The 18687-nt window shown below is 40.3% G+C and overlaps 1 protein-coding gene across 4 annotated transcripts in view; it reads right to left on the reverse strand.

Moving 5' to 3' along the window:
• TMEM108 (transmembrane protein 108) overlaps nt 1-18687 on the reverse strand; it is a 172823-nt gene that overhangs the window by 144563 nt on the left and 9573 nt on the right. The window contains exon 3 of one of the 4 annotated variants that reach the window (XM_069811518.1): nt 3399-3482. The exons of the other annotated variants lie outside the window; for them this stretch is intronic. The gene's annotated coding sequence lies outside the window, so the exon portion shown is untranslated. The remainder of the gene's footprint in view (nt 1-3398; nt 3483-18687) is intronic. 4 annotated transcript variants of the gene reach the window in all.

An 18687-nucleotide genomic window follows, 5' to 3' on the forward strand; every position in this document is an offset into this window, starting at 1 on the left:
CAAGGACCTCAGAAGCCTCAAGATTATCAGCCTTGCTTTGAAATCAAAGCCTATCACAACAGATGACCTCAATTAGGCCTACTCTGTTTTCCTCTTTATGTCCTTTTTTTACTGCTTGAAGAGTTGTACAGACAAGGAAAAAAAGATTCAATTCCTTGTCTGGAATTTTTGGACACTGAACAGCCCTGGTCAGAGAGGACTAGCTCATACTTAAAATGCATTTGACGACTGTAGATGCCCAGATAACTGTACAAGACCTGCCCTGTGGATTAAACACACCAAAGTGCAGTCTGTTCAACACAACTAGAAACAAGCAGAACTGCTGCACGTGTGCAGGCAATGACTGCCAGTACAGTAGGGGCTAGGCATCTATTGAGAGGCACGCTGCTTCTTATGGGCTGGTGTGAAGCAGATGCACTGAAGATTCATCCCTCGTTGTTTATGCTTTGCTTGTAAAAGTCCAGGAAGAGACCTTGAAAAACGTTAACTACTTTTAAAGGGAAAAATCAGTCAGCTGTTTTTTCCTAGAGAAACTGCTCATCCATCTAGCTAGAAAGATTATTTAGCCTGCTCCATTTCTCATCCCACCTAAGACTAAATTCTGACTATAAATTCAGCAGGTTTCCAGACCAAACTCCAGCCATGAGTGTACCTGGCATTTATAATTAATTTTCCTAACCAAATCAGGTTTCCTACCAGAAAACATCCAAATAACTTGCCATCCCAAGATGCAATGCACCTTCAGCTGATATCCCAAAACAAATCCAGTCTTGTAGGATTTTTCCTCAAAATCTACTAGCGAAGACACATTTTGAATAATTTTTAATACAAAGTAATACATAGTCCAACATTCAGAGCAAGCTTTCCTCAGGCAGCAACCCAATCCAAACAACTTTCTTGGGCTTTCATTTTAACCAGCTTACAGATCTCTCCATTCCTGCCAGACTGCAAGTAAAATACTATTTTTTTTCCATAGGAACACTATTCACACAGTACTTCCAACATTGCTAGAACTAGGATGTAAAAGGTGCCAAAGTCATCCAAAAAACCCTATCCTATTGACTTGCCAGTTTGGCTTCTCTGAACTTAACCAAACTTCCTTCCTTTAACACCATCTTCAGCTGACCATACTGGAAATGGTTATTTAACTGTAAGCTTAGTATATTTCCTCCAAAAGAACAAGGCAACGGCCCCGATTTTTCAAGTGATTTCTCTTCAGTTCATTACCAAAGCTGAGATCATCCCCAAATCTCACAAAACAGCCTCTATGGTCTTTAGTGTGAGCTGGATTAGTTTTTCTTGCTATGTAAGCATTTGGATTTGACATCTCCTTCCCATAAAGTTCTGTGCCACATACTCTTGCGTGAGGGGAACTATAAGAAATGTTATAATTTCATCTCATACTTTTAACTTACTAGTGATGTTTTTTGAAAAATATCTAAACAGGTGAAATGCCTAAATCAATTTACTGTGAAAAGGGGCTTTGGATGTGGAGTAGGAAAGGAGGGGGAAGTGGGGGGTGATGTCAGTTTGATAATACAGTTGCTATAAAACATATTTTATATGGGTAGTAAGGGTCATCAATAAAAACCGTGGCCATCATAAAACACGGTTACAATATAAATGTGACAGCCATGCTGAGATAGGGCTGTTGGGTTTTTAACTGCACCATTAAATATGATATTTCCTAGTGGTTTACGTGAGTTTACAGTGGCAGGGCCATGTTCAATGTGTGTCTATTTGTTTGGTTGCAGTAAAAACATTTGAGCTCTACTTCATTATTTAAATTGTACAACTGAGTTGTTCAGAGCTGCAATAGGGTTTAAGATGTGCAGCTGGGCTATGATCGTCATAGTGGGATTTTCCACTTCTCCTTGGAAAAATGCTGTGTGAGGACCAGACAGATTCATCTTGCTGGATGCATGATAAATTAATAAATACATGCATAAACAAATAAAACAAACACTACAGAAAGATGTGGGGGAAAAAGGAAAAACTGGTCTATTAGAAATTTCATATATAGCCCAGGCAGCAATAGCAGCTTGATAGGAGGTCAGGCAGATGTACAGTTAGTACCCCCAAAAATGGACAGAAATCACTATCTCAGTCTTCCTGACTCATAGTGATGCCAATCCACTGACACAGTTGCAATTAGATATTTATTAGGAAACTTTTCAGGATCTTATAACTTTGATGGAAACAGTATTCTGCTGTTATTAGGAAGTAAGCCAACAACGTGAAGTGGTTTTTTCCACGGGTTAAGTATCATGCCAATTTTACCAGATACTACTCAAATCAGTTCAGCCATGTTCTTAGTGACAAAACTCTGCAAAGAGACTGGAGCTATCCCTTCACAGAAATTACTTTGGCATCAAAGCAAAAATTCAAATGGGAGCCAGTTCCTCTTGGACAACAGTTTTCAGGACTTTTTCCATACTTCTACAAACAAAGTATTAAAAAAAGAATCTCATCTTAACAACCACATTTATATCTATTAAGTTCAAAGAAAGCAAAAAGTGAAACCTCCTATGCCTGGAGAAAAGAGGAGACACAGTGAAATGACCCTCATTATACAGAAAAAAAAAGAGAAAAAAAAAAGTACCATTATGGAGAAGAAAGTCTGTTGTAAAGAGATAAAAGAATAACCCAATATATAGACTTTCTTTTAGATAAAGAAGAAATTTGGCAACGTTATTTCAAAAAAGCATTCATTCCATCAGATTGCTTTAAAAAGCTATCACTTCACCAGCAGCCTATTTCCTAAACAGTAATTTTCTTTGCCCTGTACCTTAATTACCCCAGAAAAGCCCCCCTTCTCAACCCAATGTCTTCCCTGGGTAAGAGAAGCCCGTGCTGTGGCTCATTCAGAGCTATGAACCAGACAGGCTGGCCAGCTGGCTTCCGCCAGACAGAGCCTAGAACAGGCAAGTTTTGCCTGCATTTCCCTCCCTGGAGGAAATGAATTCATTCTTTCCCTTCTAACCAGCCATGAAGGCTGTTCTATTATTTTTTTTTTCCCCCCAGTGAATTTTTGGGAGGAAAAATAAGCATGGGATAAGATGAATAGTTTGTCGTGCTTAAGTATAGCAGAGTAATGAGTGTAGACTGAGGATCACTAGCTTCAGTTCAGCTGCATGGCTCATCTAAATTAATCCTTTAAATAGCCCTGAACACGCAGCATATGTCTAATGCATCCCAACCAACCATCACATGGCCACTGAACATACAGCTCCAGCTGCTGCTCCTATGACACTGAAGTTGTCAAGGGCATGCCAAACAGGCACTTGGGGCATTAGCCGGCACTTTTGGAGACAGCATTAACTGCTCATCAGTGTGGATTTCACAAGCCTAATAAGCACAGAGGAATCTGACAAATGGATCCAAACAATTCAGGTTACCTGAATCCCAGAACAACACAAGGCACTGACAGGTCAATCTGCTTAGTAGAAGTACTTCCTGGTATCAGGGAAGCACTGCACACTCTAGGAAAAAAAAAATAAATAGCATTATCACCACTGGACGCTCTCCATTTGCTCTCCACCTCCATAGCATGGGGAACAGGTCCAGAATGAGTCCTTGGGACACCAGAGTGAGTGGTCTCCTTCCTGTGCTATGGATAACACCATGAGAAACTACATCCCAAAATGAAGCCTGCCACACCAGACTCTGTGTTGCCTCCCTCTGGTACCCAGGCAATCAGGCTGTTATCTTTTGTGCCAGAGACTAAATTGGTCCCCATGAAGCCTTGTGCCTGGAAGTCACAAAGGTAATTTAAAGCTTTATTTATTCACCTTTCCCCCAAACAGCTCTTGAGTGGACCATGTGGTTCCACTGCTTGGGACCTGAATGAAGAGCCTGACCAAATCGTGCACTGTCAGTCTTGTGCTTGTCCACCAGCAGAACACGCGCGGTTCTCTCCTCTGCAGAGCGTTAACACCTGCTTTAGCAGCAAACAAGGATTCCCAGTGAATGCTAAAAGCCACCAGGTTTATGTAATGCTGGACAAGATGCTTCTCCTTTCATGTTTTAATCTAAAATATTAAGCCTAGGTAACAGAAGAAAAGTATTTGAAACAACAACTCTTATGGGATGTTATTAACTGGTTTTCAAACTTCTTTATTAAAGAAGTTGCAAAGATCTCAGGGAAGCAATGTCTAGAATCCTAGACTTGAGAAGCATTTAATCTTTCTCACTAACAGGAGCTTACTACCATTTAGACTGTGTCTGCTCAAAGGTAGGCAGTCAAGCAAACGTGAAGGGGGTCTGCCTGACCACTGTGTATCTTACAGCATTATTTGCACAACTTCAACTCAGTAGAATTATCTTAGCATGAGACTGGCATAACACAGTGTCTAATCACCCTTATTATCCTAAATTCTCAATTGTTTCCTGGTAAGCTGCATTTATGTCTTAGCTGATTATCCACTTAAACTATCAAGTACCAATTACAAAATGCAGTAACATTAACGTCACAGATGCTTGGATTCAGAGAGAAGCAACCCCAGACCATTTTTGGGATAATAAGTTGCACTACAGAGGCAGCAGACCTCAGTATGAAATGCCTGTCTCTGTGATTTAAAATAAATAAATAAATCATTCTGGTGTACAAATGACTCATTCCTAAATAAGACTTTAATTAGTTAGAAATAAACCATGGTATAAGTTTGCTTACAGCGCTGCTGCAAACAGGCATTAGGATCACATTCATATAATGGCATTGGCAAGTGCAATCGACAGAAAAGTGCCTCTTTTAAGTGTTGTTTTATGGCTGGTCCTCATGGAATAAAGTCCCAAGAATCTTGTTTTCCTCGTGCAGAGAGGTCTGAAAAATTGAAGCAGTTCTGTGGAAGACGACTTGCAATCTGTCCCTGTTCGCTTTGCCAACTGAGCTCCTCGGGCTCAAACAAACTGCAGACATTCAAAAGCAAAACTTGTTCAAAACATTCTCTCAGTTCCTGAAGGTGGGGTAAAGTCAACCCAAAACACCACAGTGGCACTGTCAAGATCAACATGTCTCACTGTGCATCCTCACTGCCTATGTCTGACCTTACATTATCATTGCAACATCAGCTTTGCAACCCTTTCCATACCCTTCAGACAAGGCCAACCTGTTGCACCCTGGGCGCTGAAAATCAATCATCAATGCTGTTAAATCATTCAAATGGTCACTGGCCTGGTTTTGACAATTCTCAGGCACACTTTGGGAGTTAGCAATGTGCAGATGCCATCCCAAGCAAGCAGTTTACATGTGGCTATCTTCTGGAAGCTAAAAAAGTTTAATCACATAGGGATGAGCTGCATGTAGCTAGCTGTGCTCAGGGCCCAAGAATGACTCTGGGCATGCCGGCCATATTTAATTTATTCATACTGATGCAGCCACACTGGCTAGGTAAGATAAAAAGCTTCCAGCTGCAGCACCGTAGCTTCTCCCTTGCCACATGGCCTAAGGGCTTAGGACAGGTTGTGGCTCCACCCTGAACATCCAAGAAGCATGAATCAAAGTACTTGAGAGGTCTGTATGTCTTTTGATCTAGAAACCAAAGGTTCGTCCCAAGTAGCCAGCAGCTCACCACGGCCCACTCACCAGGGAGAATGTTCTGTCTGGGAAGACTGGTGTTTAGATCACTTTCAAGCTCTGACTGACTTTGCCTTAGGTGTCCAACTGTCTTCCTTCCCCTGCATATTGCTTTGACAACATTACTTATCTTTCTTTGAGAAATACTGCTCCCTTGTATGTTCATGGCTTCTTAGCTCGCCTTTCATGCCATCTGTTACCTCTTGCCTGCCTCCCTGCTGACACATACTTAAAGGCTTCTCTCCCAATTGCGCAGCAAAAATGTATTAAGGGAACTATTTCCCTTGCTTTCTACTCCATCTGAACACCACTGTCACAAGGACAGCTGAAATTGAGGAAAGAGGAGGAAAAAGAAACTAAAGGAAAAAATACACAGCAGATACAAAGCAAGGGGAATGAATCCTATAGTGCTGTGGAAGAGCAGGTTGGCGTTATTTTTGGCAAATCACTATAACCTGAATATTTTTTAAGACAGAGTCATTAAATGGTTTAAAAATTGAGTGATTTGCAAATGGAATTGATAAGCAGTAGGAGAAGCAAGTGTTCAGAGAAGAGCTGCTATAATCACCTAAAAAGTGTCATCCTGAAGCTGACCAGCCATCCAGCTACCCAGTACTCTGTCTTCGAGGAAAAGTGTGCCTGAAAAAGCTTTTTATTTCCCCTCAGGATGTAATTCTTGGCTATTGAAAATCTTTCATTTTAAAATGCCAGTGGCTTAACACTGAGTAAATAGCTAGGGCTCTAGAAGAGAGAAAGAATGAATTATGGCTCTAATGACAGGGTAAGAGTACAAAAGGAATTAAAAAACCTCAACAAATGACCCTTTCTCCCCACACTTCCTCCTCTTCCCTCCAGAACTCTTCTCATGCTGAATATGAATTCTAAGCTGAATATCACCCCACGTTTGCTGCAAGCCAAAGTAACATACAGTAAATGTCTAAAGACTTGAGGAATTACTTAACAGCTCCTAGCAGGTTTCTTCCAGTCCCTTCCATGGTGGCAGTGATGCTGTGCTCTGTAACTGCACTAGGCTGAGGTGCATGTCTATATTTATTTCTACATTCATACGTATCTACACATAACTCTTTTCATTCAAAGTTCCTAAAGCATTTTACAAATAATCTGCAGAACCCTTTATTAAATCAGGTAACATAACCTTCTAATGGATGGGTATACTGAAGAGCGAAGGTACTTTGTGTCACAGAGCAAATCAGTTGAATCGAGCAAATCAGGCAATCAAAGCTGGGAACCCTGACCCCACCTCCTCCCCTTGCTCAATTTGCCAAGCCACATGCACATCCTTCAGTATTATTTATTTTGCCTTCCCCTCTCCCTTCCATTCTTCTTATTTCATGAGTGAAGTGCTTTTGTCAGCACAATTCCTTAACGATAAGAACAAATGGGAATGAATATTTAACATCTCTTTTCAAAACTAAGCATAAACCGTTTCCTTTTTTTTTTCTTTTTTTAATCCTACAGAGATGATTATCTAGCCAGAATTGAGAAGGCTGGGCTAATAGCTTCAGTTCTACAGGAACAGGAACAACAAAATTCAGTGGATGGATCTGCTAATCAAGCAGGATAAAAGCTGGATTGTACATACTTCAGTACTCACGTTAGCTGCTATGCTAAGTGATAATAGGAGCTACAGAGGCTCAAGTTTCATACTCCTTCAATATGTTTTGCTCTAGTAAATAAGAGTACAAAAGCTTTCCACTTGGAGGAGCTCACTTGAAGCACTTTCATGCTGAAAATTATTTCTGGAAGAGATTGAGTGTAATTTGGGGAAAAGGAAAGGAAATATTGTAAAAGTAATCTTATAAATACAATTAGAGGTTTAGTTGAGGACTTAAGTTTGGTGGACAGTGGAAAATAAGAGAGGAGGTAGGAAGAGTTTTACCTGGATTAAGACAACTTTATATGACTAGGCTGGACTGCCCATTTTTTCATGTAGATTAAGAGTCATAAAAAGGGAAAGGACTCACAATAGAGATCAGCCTCTCTCTCCAGACTACAAGGAGTTTAGCAATTATGGTTATGCAACACTGACACTTCCCTAATGAGGGACTGAATCCACAACTTCTCCTGGCTGACAATCTACTCACCACTGATTTTTCCCAAGAGGTTGGAATGCAAAGCCTCATGTTTACGGCCGAGCCCTAAAAACAATCACTTAATAAACCACCTGAAAAGACCCTGTATAGCTATAAACGGGGTAAGCAGTGAGAGCTTGAGTTAGGAATCTTGCTGACTTGAGGCAGAAGTCTTCCAGCAAAGTGCATCTTTCCCCTTTATAAACTTTGTTAGTTTTAACAACCTGTAGCATACGCTTGCCCACTTGGCTGGTTGTGCTCTCCTACAGGAAGAGACAGCCACGTGGTTACACGGCTAATGTTCAAGAAGCAATGCCTCTACCTTTTCAGACCATTGTAAGTCAAGGCGTCATACGCTTTCTCTTCCAATTTCACCATCTAGTCATTGAGGTTTATAAACTGCTCCATTATTACATGAAATGCATAGATTCATCCTGATCAACTTGGCAAATGTCATTCTATATTGATGAACTGCTTACTGCAACAAAGAATGAGCCTCTTATTGAAACTCATGTAAGAACCTGAGCCTCACCTAGAGAGAAAGTTATGGGCAATCTGTCTTTCAAGTCACTGAAAAATGTATTGGGCAAAGCAATGGAAAATATGACACCAGGAACAATCCTGCTTTGGCATGGAAAAGAATCAAGATATCTGTGATCTTTTTCATCATCTGCTGTTGAATTATATGGATTGAAAGACAGTATAAATACACTGTAATTATTAATTTAAAAAAAGATCCTGTATCTTTGTAACAGTTCTTGCCCGCACCCACACAGCAGTATGGTATCAGCTAATTTTTCTGTTACTGAACAGTATTTCTGGTCAGTATGTTATTTTGGATGATGGAGACGTTGTAGCAATGCAGTGAGCAGCCAGCTATTTAATAAGAGGAATAGGGCAACCCCTCTCAAAATAAGAAACTAAGCTTTCGTTAGCTACTTTTCTCATCACATTGTGTATGCCATGAGGGAGATGCCACCTCCGCTGCTAGTTACTGTATTTAGAAAGGGTCTGCAGTGCCAGAATGCAAAGTAGTGGATTACTTCTGACCTTTACCTAGTTACGTGATTACCCAGCTGTCAGCTACAGATGGTAAGCTCCAGTGATAAGAAATCAGCTTGAACAGTCCTTTGGCGATCATGTTTCACAAGTTTTGCTGCATTTATAACACAGTAGCAAAAAACCTGTATTAGACCTGACATGATAGTCCCACTGATATTAGATTGGAGTTGTGCAGGCTCTCTAAAGAATGAGAATCTTAGCTTTTAACATCTATACAAAAAAAGAGAGGGCCATGAAAGAAGGATAGGAGGGAAACAAAAAATGGTGGCTGTGTTTTGGTTGATTTTCAACAAACTCACAACTAACTTGCCTTGCACATCGGTAAGGGCATTCTATTAAAAAAGGTGCCTGAATGTTGTCAATTTTCATGCACTACTGACTACATGGCAAGAAGCAGTTCAGTATGATCCCTAGTATATCGAACTTAAAGACAGTGCCAACCCCCTGCGGAAGAGATTTATGATTGCAATTACTTTTCACTTAAAAGTTGATTTAGGGCCAGACTGTTTCTCTGCAACAAAGGTAAAAAGAAGGTGGGTTAAAGCAGACACGCAGAAGAAGGTCCTAAGGTAGGAAACACTGCCCAGTGATGAAAACACTCTCTCAGGAGCTGACACTCCTGACTTCTAATTTTGGCATTCCTGTTGCCACAGTGTTAGGACCTTGGGAGGAAGATATACAATATGTGATGGGGCTAGCTTCCATGATTTTACCCAACACTACTTCCAGTCATAAAGAGCTGCATTAATTACAATATAACTATTCACAGACCACTGCCTAGCATAAGTCTGATACTGCCTCAGAAGGGTATTGTGAAGTTTAATTAATGCACACAAAATACTTGGAAATCCTTAGACTAGTTTGCTGTACCACTGCAAGGTAGTATGCCACAGCTGCAGAGCACTATTACTGGAAGTTTGAAGAAAATTAGCAAATGATCCCTTTGTTGCAATAGATCTGAGTGTTTGCCATAACCCACTAACACATTTTATATCACACAGGGAAAATGGAGGCGATTCAGTACAACGTGAGGTTAAACTGGAGATAAAAAGCATTAAAAAAATCTGTGGAAAAATTTTCACAGCTACCCTTCCTGCAATGTTTCAGTGAGTTATCCTCTCCTCACATAAAAACTTCTTAATTACAGCCTTAGAATATCCCTCGTGGATAGTTATCCATGTCAGATTTCAGGATATTAGATTAAACAAAGAGCTTATGCTACTTGTGCAGGGTGTGAAAATTATCTTCCCAGCCCCTCAATGCCTTCCCCAACTCTCTCTGCCAAGCTTCTGCCTCAGAACCAAAGCACAACGGCTGCACTATCAGATTGAGCGCTACACTGGTTTTGTACTATTAGTTGCTGATATCTAAAATCACCGTTTTCTTTTAAGAAAAAGTCACTGCTGGCAGCCACGTCTCCAAACTTACTTCTTAGGGAGCCCTGCTGGTACACGGTACCCTATGGTTCTTGAAAACTAAACACACATTTTGGGAAGTAGCCAATTATTTATTTCTGATCTTAGATATAAACCCCTACCCTTTTGATATTCTAACACTTTGTACATTTCATATATAACAACTTTAATCTACAAATCTTAAAGCACTCCCCAAACATATCTCTGTGCAGCAACATCACACCTTCCATGGGAAATACACGATTATAGACAAAGTGTCAGATTTTAAGATGTCTTGCTATATTTGATACTGATGTGGATAGGTCCTAATGATAGCCTTCAAATAGTCAAGCCTAGCTGCCTAGCCCTTCTGATAATTACACTGAGCAACAACCTCTGTTTCTGTCTGTTTTTTTTCAAAGATCCTAAAAGCTTTTTAAATTTGTTCATTTACTAGCCTGTTACACAGGAAACTTGACAGAAGCAGCAGAACCATTCTCCTCACCTGCATTTAATTACTCCTTTCACTACGAAGAATTACAAGATCCTAAAAAATGGATCTCTGATATGATCACAAGTTTCTCTTGGGGAACTACATTTGTTTAAAACACATTCCTCTTTGCTCCACTGGAACAGACGCGCACCTTAGATGAGACTGTGCCTCTGATATCTGAAGTGGTTAGAAATTGTTTGCAGTTCTTTGGGGAAAGATCTGCAGGAAAATAGGCAGAACGGCTTCCTCTATACCTGGACACTCCTATTGATCAGTGCAAGCAGTCTTCATACTTGAGAGCCAACACTCTAGGGTAATTTTTAAGGAACATGTCCCTAACAGGTTTTATCACATCGCTTTCCTAGCCTTTTCCACTTGTGCAGGGGAAAATCACAACACTTCTTTCCCAGGAGCTGCTTATATGAAGAAAGAAAGAGGGGCTATTTCATTAGGACTGCTTTGCTCTGATCTGCCCAGTGTACAGCACATGCCTCAGGTCATTCTATTTTGGTCTTTTATCCTGAGGTTACTTTAAAATAAGTGGTGCCACTTACATCAGAGAGAAGTCAGGCACTAGGATTTCTCAACCTATTGCTGGATGAGCTATTGAAAATTACCACCTCCACTTCTTGCCGAAATTTCTTTAACAAGTTCCAAATTTCCTTCACTCCTCCAAGCCTGGAAGTCAGGTGTCCTGCAACTTGAATCATGGGAGCAGCAACATTAGATTAGAAAAGATGCTGGATGGAACAAGACTGGAAACTCTTAAGAGACACCCAGCAGAAAGTCACCAGGAAGTTATGCACGAGTGTGTGAAGAGCACAAAGCACTGTTTTCATATATATACATATAATTGAAGCTGCAAGAGACAGGCATGATGTTACACATGCCTGTCTAGTAAGTTTAGCACAAGAGAACAGGAATGCTAGCATAATTTCCTTGTAGATGAAGAGACACCACATAAATCTATATTTGATCTGAAATTAGATAAGACAATAAAATGCTAACTACCAACATGAAAATGTGTTTGATTTTTTTGTGACTGAGAAGCAGAATATTTCTACTTCTCTACAGAGCAAAAGTTCAAGGGATGACACAGTCCCAGGAGAGACACACAAAGAAGATCCCACTTACTGTAAAGCTGGATAAAAACAGATTCATCACCTGTAAGCCGACAGCTAACATTAACCTGGAAAGGCTCAGTAAGATGAGGGAAGAATTTCAACAGCCTAAGGGGAAGGGTGGAAGATGTCAAATTCTCCAAAAGGGGAAAATTAAGGCAAGACATAAACATACGGAGTTTGAAAGATGAAGAAAGATGTAAGCTACTGCTGAGAAACAGAAAACTGAAGAATACAGTACTATTAAATTGGCAAAGAAAGTCTAAAATAAGAGCAGTGTGGTGGTTCCTGCCAGTTGGTACCTGATAACCTTCATTCTGAAAGCTGTTAGGTTGTGTGGCAGAATCAGGAAATAAAGTAGACAACGTGTGCCTAAGACAACAGCATTTTAAGAGAGATTCTACTCAAGAACATGAAAATTACATCTGAAAAGAGGAAGCAACAATTGCAAATTAATAAGCCCATTGTGATAAGTAAAACATCTTCCTATTTAAAGAAAAGCTCTGAGAATAAGATTTTACATGGACCATTTTTGGTGAATAGTTGCCTCTACCATAAGACAACACAAGAGCAGCTAATAGACCAAATCAGAGAGAAGAACAGTACAAGGTGACTCTCTGCAGTCATTCTTAGCTTTGAAAGCCTCTTCTGGAGAATGGTGTGGAAAAGAAAAACGACTCAGCATAAAAGGCAGACTAGCTGAACCACCTGAAGTTCATAGACAATATACTCTACCTCAAAAATTTGACTAAGCTGAGCAAGGAAAGCCAGCAGTGGATGCAGCTAAATGAGCAAAAAGTACAATTCTTCAGAGCATTCAGAAAAAGGACTGGGACAAAGAATATAACTTTCAAAAAAGCACCAATCTCTTCTTTGAATAACTATAAAAGAAAGCAAGAATTATGACACTGATGTCATCAAAAGACAACCCCAACAGAGGGTTTAAGATATTAAATACTTATTTGGTAGTTCACTACACTGCCTAGGCAAAGCTGCCTGCTGATTATGTTGTTCAAACTAGACCAAAGTCACAGTACTCTGCATTTTTAACCATCTGGATCTTCACCAACTGCACATGCATTTTTCCCCATTTTGTTTGCAAAGTCAAACAAAGCTAGTGCTATTACTCCACTAAACCAAAGGAAAGATTTAAGGTGGGTAAATTAGGTAATTGGGATAAAGCCATGCAAAAAAACCCAATCAGATCTTGTGCATAAGACTATGCTCAGATCATCTTTGTCTCACTTTCTAGCCAAAGAAATCACGGTTCCTTCTTCTGACCTAGTTTATCATATATATATAATTTTGCCATGCCTTTTAATACACATTTTGAAAGATGCCAACAATTTAAATTTGGATCCCACACTGAAATGCACAAAAACATGCTTTTACGGAACATTTAGAAGTCAAAATCCCCACTTTTTAAGCACTTTGATTCAGCACTCAGCTAGCTCTTTGCAGCTATGAACAACTCCAACTACGTGCAAAAGAGGATGCTAACTTTCACTTGCGAAACTTCACATGATGTGCTTCTGCCTTCCTACTCACGAGCATTCCTCCGAATTCTTAGCACTGCTGTTGGCATGCTAAATGCTGACAGACACTTGTTCAAAAAAGAATTTTACTTTGCATTGGCTTTTACAAAGGTTCGTTTTTAAGCAGTATACATCTAACTAAATCTAAGCAATTAGCAGATGCATGTAAGGAGGAATAAAAAAAATATGAAAACAGAAAAAAAAAGGTTATATCACAAACAGAGCTTTAAAAATGCATTTTTAGTAATCTAACGTAATTAACAGCACTGATACAGAAATAAATACACAAGTCACACTGTACACATTTGTAGTGTTTTCTATATTGACTTAATTTCCAGTATGAGGATCTTTATTTACAGGGACCTCTTTAGCACAACAAGATGATGCTGTCTCAGCTGCAACCTCACCTTTGCAGACAGATAAGAGTTTAAAAGTTCGGTTTGGCCTCTTTCTTGTAAGAAGCTGAACTCCAAAACTGAGTGTCTCCTGAATTTCTATAGTTTTCTGTACTTCATTTACTATTTTCAGTTCTCTTCCTGAACAGCAAATAGTTGAAACAAAGTGTGACCTTTTTACTCACTTTAAATCTGACCTAGAAATGCGCAGCTGAAATTCAACTGACTGATCCTTAATCTAACTGAGGATAGGAGTGGTATGGCCTCCTCATTCTGCAGAAAGATCCACCCGCTGGTGTAAGAGTATTGAGTGAATAGCCAGGTCTGTCACTCGGTTTTAGAAGTGGAATTTAGTTCTCTGCTTTGCATGATCCTGGGCTAATCTCAGTGGCCATGTATGAGGGGGTGGGATAAGGGCATTTCGTCACCTCGCAGAGCTGATACGAAGTTGTCCTCAAAACCATGACTTGTTTGTGTTGTGAGGAACCTGAGGCTAAATAAGTAGACACCTAACAGTGTCCCAGCTTTTGTTTCTACGTTTGGCAAGAAACCAGAGGAAGCACTACGCATCCTGCATAAGCAGGTACCCACTTCTTTCTTTTTGCCAGTACTTACAGGCCCTCTTAGATTAGTGTCATAGCAAGTTTACCTTTATATCAGACCTCCCTGTCTGATTTTACACAGTATACCAGTTTACTTTTACATCAGCTATCAAACAAGAGGTCATACTCCCAAACCTCCTCCACTTACTGGTGAATTCCCCACCACACTTGACTGTATTTAACTGCACCTTTAAGACTTTTTTCATCCACATTGTACATAATAGTCTCCTACCACCCCGAAAGAAATGTTATTGCTTGCTGTTAGGAATAGTAATCAAACTTGCCAGGGCCAGATGATCAAGGGGAGTGAATTATGCATATTCAATGGCATCAGCATGAACAAAATGTTATAAGAACAACAGTATTTTTCATCTAGTCATCAGGAAATAACTGCAGCATCTCACATGCTACTTGAATAGAAGACTAAGTAGCAACAAGTGTTTAGGTATTCTTTCCTGAAGAAAAGACACTCTCCTTGCAGAAACAAATTAAAAACAAAGTTGTAACAATTCCTACTTCGTGACCCACATCAAAACTAGACAAATGTGTTCTTTTTGATTGTAAAGACTCTGATCTCGCTCCATACCACTTTCCTTTTGATAAGTTTTAAATACAATATTCTGTGGCCAGTGTCCAATGTTAGTAGTAATAAGTGGAGGCAAGCACAAACACACCATATTGTTAGTTGGCTCTGTTGTTACTTCTATGTCTTAATGTCTGCTTTGGGAAGGCTATCTTCTGAAGCTAGCTCCTTCAGGATTTAGCTCATGAAGGATCAGTGACTTCTAGCATGCCCTCGAGTTGTGACGGGGAAAACCTTGGATTGCTAGCTACTATCTCATCTTTTTACTTCAGGCAGCACTGGGAAACACTGCAAAGCAGAACTTATCACTGGGGACAAGGGATCAAAAGGGCTGAAATTAGAAAAGACAGTTTGGCTGCTTTCATGCAAGTGGAAGTATTATGAAAAAGTGTTTCGAATTATGTCACACAGGGCAAGTGTCACTGCAGTTAGTAAGAACTTACTGTGCCTGCAAATGTCAGGACAAATTACACTGCAAGACAGGCAAGCTGTCTGTCTCCCTCACTTCCAAAAGCGAAAGGCTTCCCCACACTGCCAAGAAGCTGCTTCCCTTTCCAAGCTGATTTAAATCAAACTGCTCTTATTCCAATCAAAACAGCATGGAGGGAGTACTATAGTGACATTATGGGCAATTCTTGGGATCCCTCCTTACTTGCAGGGCTGAAATGTTTTCATTCTCCACCACCTTAAAACACAATCACCTCAAGGCTATAGAGTTGCATATGTAAATGGCTGCCTGCAGGTTCTTGAAGCCACTGCTTACCACGCTGATGAAAAATGTCTCACTGTCCCCTGTGCTCCTGGGCCTGTACCCATCTAACCTTTTTTGCCTCTTTGATCATATACTCTTTGCAGAAAGGTACATTTGCAATTCATGCTGGACCCGGTGTGGTACCCGGCACAACTGAGGCCTGGGCTTCCTCAGCGCTACTAGTAAAAGTGAATAATAGGAATGATGTCAGATACAGAAAATCCTGTGGTAGATTAAAAAGTCCTGTCTTAAATTAAGTTAGTCAGCCAAGATCATTCTGATCTTTTCTACTCTTTCTGTTTAATGGTGCCTCACCTGGAACACTAATCCTGATCCTTTCTGTTCTTCCTGATTGATGGTGCAACCCTCTTGGCAGGAAAATGAACCACTGACCCGATATAGAGTGACTCAGTGGTCAAAGTGAGGAGGGGATACCTCCTCAAACGACCACCGAAGACCACCCGAGACCGCCGCGCATGCGAAGGCATCTGATGTCTCACAGTTACATAATCCTATGCATATGCATTAGATAGTTTCAATATGTATTAGGTAGGAGTAGTTTAATAAATTAGATGCAATTGTTACTGTATAAAAGGGACACACCTGACAAATCTGGTGTGCTTGATTTGTGGAAAGTCCACTGAGCACCCGGCGCAGAATAAAGCAATATCTCTCCTGAGTGTGTGAGATTGGTCTATTGCACACCAGGTAACAAATCCGCTTTTAGGACAACAGGAACATCAAATTCAGTGCACAAGAAAGGGGAAAGACAGGACTACGTCATAAGCAAAATCAATTTATTTTATTTAACTAAAAGGAAATCTTTTATTGAACCATGAACTCCTAGCAAAATGAACTGGTTTTGATTCAGCTATCCTGAAGTTTGAAAATAAATGTTTAAATTATAAGTTACCAGTGCTTCAATATAAAGAACAAACACATCTTTATGTTCTGCAGAGAAAAAAACAAGAGCTACAAAACATTTGGTGAGTTGAAGGAAATGTTTATTCAGTTTTCAATTTTTCTAATACATGACTTCTCAGAAGTTTTCAGGTGCTCCTCCTTCAGGCTTTCATTTAAAACTTAGACTGCTGAAAAAAATTAACTGAAACTCACATAGCTTCTGTTAATATCAGAATACCTGTTTTGGGTATAAACCAGAAGGTAGTCTGTTTCTTCACTTCCTAAACTTTGTTTGATGTTTCAATCGCCCCTCAGCCAAAAAAGGATAAACAAACCTAGAAGGCTATCAAGAATAATGCCCACAAATAAATGGCAATATAAAAGTTCAGGGATTCAAGGTCTGGCTTTGATTTAAGCTGCTATTACCTCCAGTTATTTATTCTATCCTACAGCCACAGGTTATCATCCCAAATAGAGAGTCACTATAGTAGACCATTGCAGGTGCTTTAAAGCAGAGAGTAGACAGCACTGAAAGAGCAATGAAGTTTTAAATGAAGACTGAGACCGTGCACAGAAGTAGCTGCGTTGCAAACGCACATTTCCACAGGACAACTCAGCAGGGATGACAGCCTTTGGCAAATGAAAACAAACAAAGCAACTCTGGGGCTCTAACAACATTTTTGCTGTGAATAAGTGCCTATAAATCCAGTTAACTAAGACACTGCAGATGCTCTGGCCCTGTACGTTTTTCTTAGCCGCTAGTACCAGTTCTTTTCAGAAAGGACTCCATTTATGTGCAACTCTGCCTGTCACTGACTCACGTTCTGAATGGCTGGACTTGAGCTATGTCTGCGTAAGCAGAATTTGCCTCCATGTATTCACTCTCTATCCCCAGAACGGCTGCTACAAGAATGCAAATCCTATTTGGGAGGATTACTTGCCACGCAACAGCCAGAGGCCCTGTCCGAGGCTGGGCTCCCTCCCATGCCAAGAAGCACAAACTCAGAAGGTCTGATTCAGAGGACACGATTAAAAAGCAGGCAAGGTGGCAACACAAAATGGTATTCTTATTTCACATATGCGGAACCAAAGCTGTGATTCCCCTCCCCCTCCCATTGTATTAGGAATTTGCACTAAAGCTGGGGATTTCATAAAATGCAAGTGTAAAGATGTTCAAACAAGCAAGCACAGACCAGGCCAGCATTTATACTTGTGGAAGCTGGCAAAAACTGGTGGCAATACAGATTCCACTGGAGCAGTTGTGTGTGGACACCAGGGGTCACACAAGCATCTGGGAGGGGAAATTAAACTCTTTAGAGAAGTGTCTGCTATCTAGACCAGATCTTACAGGTTTTTATGGTCTACGTACATTCCTCCATGACAACAATTATGGAAAATTACCGGAATGTCCCAAGTACTCACGAGTTTGAATGTGGTTTTCCTTCTAAGTTGTATTTGCTATTGCTTATCTTTGCATTTTCTAAATACTTCACACATTTCATTCCTGTTATTTCAGCATACAAAGGAGCACCTCCTGTTTCTATAGGAAGCAGTGCTGCAGTGTGTTACACTCCCCACCTTAGGAAGAGGATCTTTTCAGTTTAGTTCTTCCACAAAAGAAGAATGAGAGGAGCGTATCTCATGCATGTGAAAATGGCATACTGGTAACACTGGATGCTGGTGGCCAGTATTTCTGTACAGAATAGAAGCAACGGCAGTGCATTACCCCAGCACAGATGGTTCCCTCATCATTTAACACTGGCTGGTGAAAATGGAGAAAAGGAGTGTCACACTGACTTCAGCCAAAACTCCTCTCTGGGGTAAAGCAGACACCAGCTAAGACCAGTTGTAACTGCCCCTTTTTGCAACTGCACAGCTGCCTGATTTGAGCTCCTGAGTAACAGACCTGGTGGTGTGGTTTTGCATTTGCTCTGTAGCAATCTTGTGTTGATCAGAATTGTTAGAACATGAAGAAGTCCCACATAGCCATCCCTCAACCATGCAGAGCTTCATCATCTTGGAAATGAGAAAGTTTACTTTAAAATTAGTTTGCTTCGTGTCTTTCTCAAGTGTTTCTACCACTTCCAAGTAAGTTTTTGAAAAATCTGTGTTTTATACCTTCCCTGAAAACAACTCCATAAAGGAAGCATTCAGAATAAGTGACAGTATACCCAGACATC

The sequence above is a fragment of the Haliaeetus albicilla genome, chromosome 2, assembly GCF_947461875.1.
Source record: "Haliaeetus albicilla chromosome 2, bHalAlb1.1, whole genome shotgun sequence".
NCBI classification, from domain to species: Eukaryota; Metazoa; Chordata; class Aves; order Accipitriformes; family Accipitridae; genus Haliaeetus; species Haliaeetus albicilla.